Source organism: Myotis myotis, unplaced genomic scaffold (assembly GCF_014108235.1).
Source record: "Myotis myotis isolate mMyoMyo1 unplaced genomic scaffold, mMyoMyo1.p scaffold_m19_p_3, whole genome shotgun sequence".
NCBI lineage: Eukaryota > Metazoa > Chordata > Mammalia > Chiroptera > Vespertilionidae > Myotis > Myotis myotis.
In genome coordinates, this window is record NW_023416335.1 from 47,390,041 (window position 1) to 47,397,980 (window position 7,940).

The window sequence follows — 7,940 nt, forward strand, 5'->3', positions numbered from 1 at the left end:
TCATAAAATTTTGAAAATAGTTTGTCAATTATGAGGTCCTTTTGAAACGAAATTTTTGGACTGGAACATGCAGCGGAACCCGGATTCTTTGTCGGCCGGAGTCGAAGAATGAACCCACGGACCGAGGGTAGTATAGCGAAGGTGGAGATTTATTGAAGAACAGTACAGACTCCCACGTGGGGAGGAGGGAAGGGTCCCACTGAGTTCCTCTTCCCTATGGCTTATAAAGGCTGCAGATCTTGGTGCCTTGATATCCCCTCTGATTGGTCACCATTCCCTTAGGCTGGTTACTGTAGTGACTCCTGAGGCCTTCTTCCCTCATTGTCCTCCTATTCCTTCTGGGCTTTCTTCCTCCTCCTTTATTTTGTAAATAAAGACCTTTCTTGGCTACTTCCAGTTCCCTTGTCTTATGGAGATGTAACTGCACCTGGCTTCCTTGTGTTATAAAAATGTACCTTCTCCCAGTCTGTAGCCCTGTGTTTTTCCATGGAACCCAATTCTAAAAATTCCCTGAGCCTGCCTATGTTCCTCTAAAGTTCCTGTTTCACTTTTTAATGCTCGTTTTCCTTCTGGTGGAGTAAAACATATAGCCTCACTTGATACAACTCAGGACCTGTTTTAATTACCCAATAGACCAGTTAACTTTAGTCTGTTCCATGCTACATAATAATGAATACACATGTCCATTCTCACTATATGGAAGGAAAACAAGCTCATCTCGTTTCTGAAAACAAACGTTGCAGACACTAATATTGGTCTTAGTCCATTCAGGCTGCTGAAACAACATGCCATAGACTGAGTGGTATTATTTCTCATAGATATGGAAGCTGAAAGTTCAAGATCAGGGTGCAGGCCTGACAGGTAAGGGCTCTTATCCAGATTGCAGACTTCTTGCTGTGAAAGAGCCAGGGAGCTCTATGGGATCCCTTTTATAAGAGCACTAATTCCATTAATGAGGGCAGAGCCCAAGGCCACATTTCTAATACCATCACATTGTACATTAGGATTTCAACATATAGATTTTTGGGAACACAAATATTCAGACCAAAGCAGCAGGTGACCTCAGTGATAATTTTCATGGCTTATATAACATTTCAAAGACTTTTTCACCAGCTTTTGTTATGTTTGTCTTCCTCACCTGGAATTCTGCGCTTCCATTTCTCTACACACATTCACATTCCTATTCACATTCTAAGCATCTTGGAGGCCTAATCCAAACCCCAACCTTCATCACTGGACAGATTTTTCTAGGTTACCCTCATATACTACTTCTCTGACCTCCAATGGCGCTTATCAAATATGTTACTATTAAGCCACTCGTCACATATTTTTAATGAATAGACTAATTTTAGAGCAATTTTAGTTTCACAGAAAAACTGAGCAGAAAGGACATATACCCCCACTACCTTGTTTTTATTATCTTGAGTTAGTGTGGTACATTTGTTGCAATGGAGAAACTAATATTGATACATTATTAACTAAAGCTTGTAGATTATATTAAAGATTTTCCCTTAGTGCTCCATAGGTCTATGAGTTTTGACAAATGGGTAATGTCATATGTTCACCATTATAGTATTATACAGAAGAGTTTCACTGTCCTAAAAATCTCATTTTCTATGTATTCATTCTGATACTGAATTTTTGGACTGGAACCTGGATTCTTTGTCCATCGGAATTGAAGAATGAATCCATGGACAGAAAGTGGTATAGCAAAGGTGGAGATTTATTGAAGAACAAGTACAGACTCCCAGGTGGGGAGAGGGAAGAGTCCTGCAGAATGGACTCCCAAGTAGGGGGCGGGGGTGGGGGGGGGGAAGGGTCCCACTGAGTTCCTTTCCCTATGGCTTATAAAGGCTGCAGATCCTAGTGCCTTGACATCCCCTCTGATTGGTCAATATTCCCCTTCTGAGTTGGTTATTATAGTGATTCCTAAGGCCCTCCTTTCTCATAGTCCTTTCATTCTTCTGGGCTTCCTTCTTTTCCATCTGAATGAAGAGCTTCCTTCTCTTTATTTTGCAAATATAGACCTTTCTTGGCTACTTCCAGTTCCTTTGTCTTATGGAGATGTAACTGCACCTGGCGTCCTTGTGTTATGGAAATGTACCTTCTCCCAGTCTGGACCCCAATTCTAAAAAATCCCTAAACCTGCCTATGTTTCCCTAAAATTCCTGCTTCAATTCCTTCTCTCTTTCACCCAAGCCCTGAAAACCACTGATCTTTTTATTGCCTCTGTAGTTTTGACTTTTCCAGAATGTCATACAGTTGGAACAATGTAGTATGTAGAGTTTTCAGATCAGCTTCTTGCATTTAATAATATGCACTTAAGGTTCCTTCATGTCTTTTCATGGCTTAATAGTTCATTTCTTTTTAGCACTGAATAATATTTCATTGCATAGATATACATTTCTCCATTCATCTACTGAAAGAATCTCGAGTGGTTCCAAATTATGGATATTAGAAATAATGTTGCAGGTTTTTGTGTGAATGCAAGTTTTCTCTTTTTTTAAATTTTTATTTATTGATTTTAGAAAGAGAGAGGAAGGGAGAGAGGGAGAGAAGAGAGGGAAACATTGATATATTGTTCCACTTATTTATGCATTCATTGGTTGCTTCTTGTATGTGTCCTGACTGGGAATTGAACCCAAAACCTTGGCGTATCAGGATGACACTCTAACCTACTAGGCAGTCCAGCTGAGGCCTGGACATGTTTTCAATTCATTCGGGTAAACACATGATTTCTGGGCCATTTGTAAGATCGTGTTTACCTAAGAAACTATATAAGACTGTTTTCCCAAATAACTGTACCATTTTCATCTTCACCAATGATGAATGACATTTTCTGTTGGTCCACAAGCATTTTGTGTTGTCAGTGTTTTGTACTTTAGCCATTGTAATGGATATGCTAATGGTATTTCATTGTTTTGATTAACAGTTTCTTAATGACATAAAATATTGTGTATCTTTTTGTTTCTTTGCCCTTTATATATCTTGATCATATTTCCATTTTTTATTGATTGTTTCTATTCTAATTGTTGAGTTTTAAAGGTTCTTTGTATACTTTAGATATAACATATGATATGTGTTCTCAACTATTTCCCAGTGTGTGTCTTGTCTATTTATTCTCTTAGAAGTGTCTTTATTTAAAAAATATATATATTTTATTGATTTTTTACAGAGAGGAAGGGAGAGAGATGGAGAGTTAGAAACATCAATGAGAGAGAAATATCGATCAGCTGCCTCCTGCACATCTCCTACTGGGGATGTGCCTGCAACCCAGGTACATGCCCTTGCCCGGAATTGAACCTGGGACCTTTCAGTCCACAGGCCGACGCTCTATCCACTGAGCCAAACCGGTTTTGGCAGAAGTGTCTTATAGAGCAGAAGTTTTTCGTTTTAATGAAGTCCAACATTTTTTAATTTAATCATGGAGAATACATTTGGTATTGTAGCTAAACCCAAAGGCATCTAGGTCTTCTTCTATGTTATCTTCTAGGAGTTTTTATTTTTATTTTATACTTATGTCTATAATACACTTTGATATTTTATGAAACATATACTATCTATGTCTGCATTTATTGTTCTGTGTGTTGATGTGCAGTTGTTCCAGAGCCGTCTGTTGAAATGACTGTCCTGCTCTGACTGAGTAGCTCATTTGGTTAGAATGTAGTACCAATACACCAGCAGTTCTCAACCTGTGGGTCACAACCCCTTTGGCGGTCGAACGACCCATTCACAGTGGTTGCCTAAGACCATCCTGCATATCAGATATTTACATTATGGCTGCTCTCCCGTTGGGAGACATCCCGGCAGGTCTTTTCTCCTAATAAAGCCTGTAATCCTGGTTAAAAAAAAAAAAAAAAAAGATATTTACATTATAATTCAAAACAGTAGCAACATTACAGTTGTGAAGTAGCAACGAAAATAATTTTATGGTTGGATCAAAACATGAGGAACTGTATTTAAAGGGCCAGAAGGTTGAGAACCACTGAAATACACTAAGGTTTTAGGTTTGATCCCTGGTCAAGGTACATACCAGAACTAACCAATCTATATGTATAAAGAGCCAGGGGCAGTCACATCTGAAACAGACAACCAGACAGGCTGAGTGAGGCGACAAGGCTGGCAGGGGGGTTAATGAGGGACGACCAAACGACTGAGCAGCAGGCTGCATGGGGCGACCAGGCCGGCGGGGGGGCAGTGAGGGGCGACCAGGATGGCAGGGGGCCCAGTTGGTGGCAACTAGGCCGGCAGGGCGGGGGGCAGTGAGGGGTGACCAGGCCAGTAGAGGGAGCAGTGAGGGGTGACCAGGCCAGCGGCAGGGGAGGTAGTTGGGGGATACCAGGCCAGCAGGGGGACAGTTGGGGGCAACTAGGCCAGCACAGGGGGCAGTTAGGGGCGACCAGGACAGCAGAGGGGGGCAGTTGGGGGGGACCAGGCTGGCAGGGGGGGTAGTTAGGGGCAACCATGCTGGTAGGGCGGGGCGGTTAGGGGCGACCAGGCTGGAGGGGGGGCAGTTGGGGGTGACCAGGTTGGTGGGGGGGGGCAGTTCGGGGTGATCAGGTCACAGGTGAATAGGCAGAATCACTTAAGGGTGATCAGGCTGGCAGGGGGGCTAGTTAGGGGTGATCAGGCAGGCAGGCAGGTGAGCAGTTAGGAGCCAGAGGTCCTGGATTGTGAGAGGGATGTCTGACTGCCGGTTTAGTCCCGATCCCCAGGATCGGGCTTAAACAGGCAGTCAGACATCCCCCGAGGGGTCTCAGATTGTAGAAGGTGCAGGCTGAGCTGAGGGGACCCCTGCCCCCTGCCAACCATGCACAAATTTTGTGCACCGGGCCTCTAGTAAATGAATAAAAATGGAACAAAAATCAATGTTACTCTTTCTCTCCCTTCCTTTCTCTTTCTCAAATCAATAAAAAAAATTGTTCTTTTTCTATTGAATTGTCTTTGCTTCTTAGTCAAACATTAGTTGATTATATTTGCATGGGTCAATTCATGGGCTCTGTATTCTGTCCATTGTTCTATTTGTCTATTCTTTTCCCAGTACCTCACTATCTTTTTTTTAAATTTCTTTATTGATTATGTTATTACATATGTGTCCTAATCCCCACAATACCCTCCTTCCCCCCCTCTCATGCCCTCACCCCCCTGTTATCTGTGTCCATTGGTTAAGCCTATATGCATGCATACAAGTCCTTTGGTTGATCTCTCTCCCTTACCCTCACCCTCTCCTACCTTCCCTCTGAGGTTTGATGGTCTGATCGATGTTTCTCTGTCTCTGGATCTGTTTTTGTTCATCAGTTTATGTTGTTCATTATATTACATAAATGAGTGAGATCATGTCATATTTATCTTTCTCCAACTGGCTTATTTCACTTAGCATAATGCTCTCCAGTCCCATCCATGCTGTTGCAAATGGTAAGAACTTATTTTTTACCGCAGTATAGTATTCCATTGTGTAGATATACCACAGTTTTTTAATCCACTCATCTACTGATGGGCACTTAGGCTGTTTCCAAATCTTAGCTATGGTGAATTGTGCTGCTATGAACATAGGGTGCATATATCCTTTCTGATTGGTGTTTCTGGTTTCTTGGGATATATTCCTAGAAGTGGGATCACTGGGTCAAATGGGAGTTCCATTTTTAGTTTTTTGAGGAAACTCCATACTGTTCTCCACAGTGGCTGCACCAGTCTGCATTCCCACCAGCAGTGTACGAGGGTTCCTTTTTCTCCATATCCTTGCCAGCACTTGTCGTTTGTTGATTTGTTGATGACAGCCATTCTGACAGGTGTGAGATGGCACCTTATTGTTGTTTTGATTTGTATCTCTTGGATGATTAGTGACTTTGAGCATGTTTTCATATGTTTCTTGGCCTTACTTCTGTTTTCTTTCAAAAAGTACCTATTTAGGTCTGTTGCCCATTTTTTGATTGGGTTGTTTTTCTTCCTTTTGTTAAGTTGTATGAGTTCCCTACAAATGTTGGAGATTAAACCCTTATCGGTGATAACATTTGCAAATATGTTCTCCCATGCAGTGGGCTTTCTTATTGCTTTATTGATGGTTTCTTTTGCTGTGCAGAAGCTTTTTATTTTGATGTAGTCCCATTTGTTTATTTTCTCTTTAGTTTCCATTGCCCTTGGAGCAGTATCAGTGAAGAAATTGTTTCGGCATATGTCTGAGAGTTTGTTGCCTGTGGATTCCTGTAGTATTTTTATGGTTTCCCGTCTAATGTTTAAGTCCTTTATCCATTTTGAGTTTATCTTTGTGTATGGTGTAAGTTAGTGGTCTTGTGAAGGAAAACCCCTATTCTGTAAAACTACTGTTTGGAATTCTCTGCTATTCTTTGGATGGCGTCTTATTCTGAAAAAGTAACTTTGCTTTCTAGCCTGCTTGAATAGTGGGGGAGATAAACTTAGCTATCTGACCTTGTAGGCCAGAGACTAGATACACCCAATGCCATGCCAGGTGCATTTTTTAATTGGATAGAACTGTATAGTTTTCAAGGCCGCCACCAGCAAGCACACAAAGGGCTGGCTCTTCTATAAAAAGGGAAGTTCTGCTTGTAGTTTTGCTTAGATTTTGGATTCATTTCCCTAAGCCCGCCACGGTGAATATGGTATAACTCCAAACTCTCAGAGCGCTGTCTGGTTCTTGTCCGGTTTTCCTGTAACAGTCTAGTTTTATTTTTTTGCATGTATCTGTCCAATTTTCCCCAACACATTTATTGAAGAGGCTGTCTTGATTCCATTGTATGTTCTTATCTCCTTTGTTGAATATTAATTGAGCATAGTGGTTTGGGCTGATTTCTGGGTTCTCTATTCTATTCCATTGATCTATATGTCTGCTCTTGTGCCAGTACCAGGCTGTTTGAGAACAGTGGCTTTTTAATAGAGCTTGATATCTAGTATTGAGATCCCACCTACTTTGTTCTTCTTTCTCAGGATTGCTGCAGCTATTCAGGGTCTTTTTTTATTCCATATGAATTTTTGGAAAGTTCGCTCTAGGTCTGTGAAATATGTCATTGGTATTTTAATGGGGAGTGCATTGAATCTATAGATAGCTTTGGGTAGTATGGACATCTTGATGATGTTGATTCTACCAATCCATGAACATGAGTACCTAACTATCTTGATTAATGCAGCTCTATAGTAATCCTTGAATTCTGGTGAGGTGGCCAGGGACCAGATAAAGCAGAGCTTTGTAGACCATAATGAAGAGTTAAAGTTTTATTTTAAATACAATGGAAAACCGTTTAAGAGATTTCAGCAGAAAATTGTATGATCTTATTTCTTTATTTATGTACTTATTTATCATTTTTTTAATCACCCTGGATACTATTTGGGGAATTGATAGACGTAGTTAAGAATAGAATCAGGGAGACTGGTTAAAGGACCTTGAAGTGAGTGACAGCTCTTAGAAGAGTCAGATTAGCTGGACATAAATATCTTCTTAAACGTTCTTCTTGGCTCAATAAGCATGGAATCAACTGAAAATAGAATCTGTGCAAAAAAAAAAAAAAAAAAATCTCTTCATAAGTCCAGGAATTTAAAGGTAAAATCTGAAAGACTATAATTATTAAGAGGGAGATGCCACCCCCCTGGATTGCCTCAGTTGGTTGAGCATAGTCCTATGCACTGAAAGGTTGTGTGTTCAATTTCTGGTCAGGGCACATACCTGGGTTGTGAGTTTAATTCCCCTGTAGTCCACATACGGAAGACAGATGGTAGCTGTTTCTCTCTTACATTGATGTTTCTTTCTTTCTCTCCCTTCCTCTCTCTAAGTATGTCCTTGTGTGAGGATTAAAAAAAAAAGAGGGATTGCCAGGTTTAATAGTCTGTAGTTTAACTGACCATGAACTTTCCTTCATTGGTGCATTTTACAATGTGCTTAAGCTTAAAGAAATGATCCAAGGTTAGTTAAGGAAGATGATCACCAATTA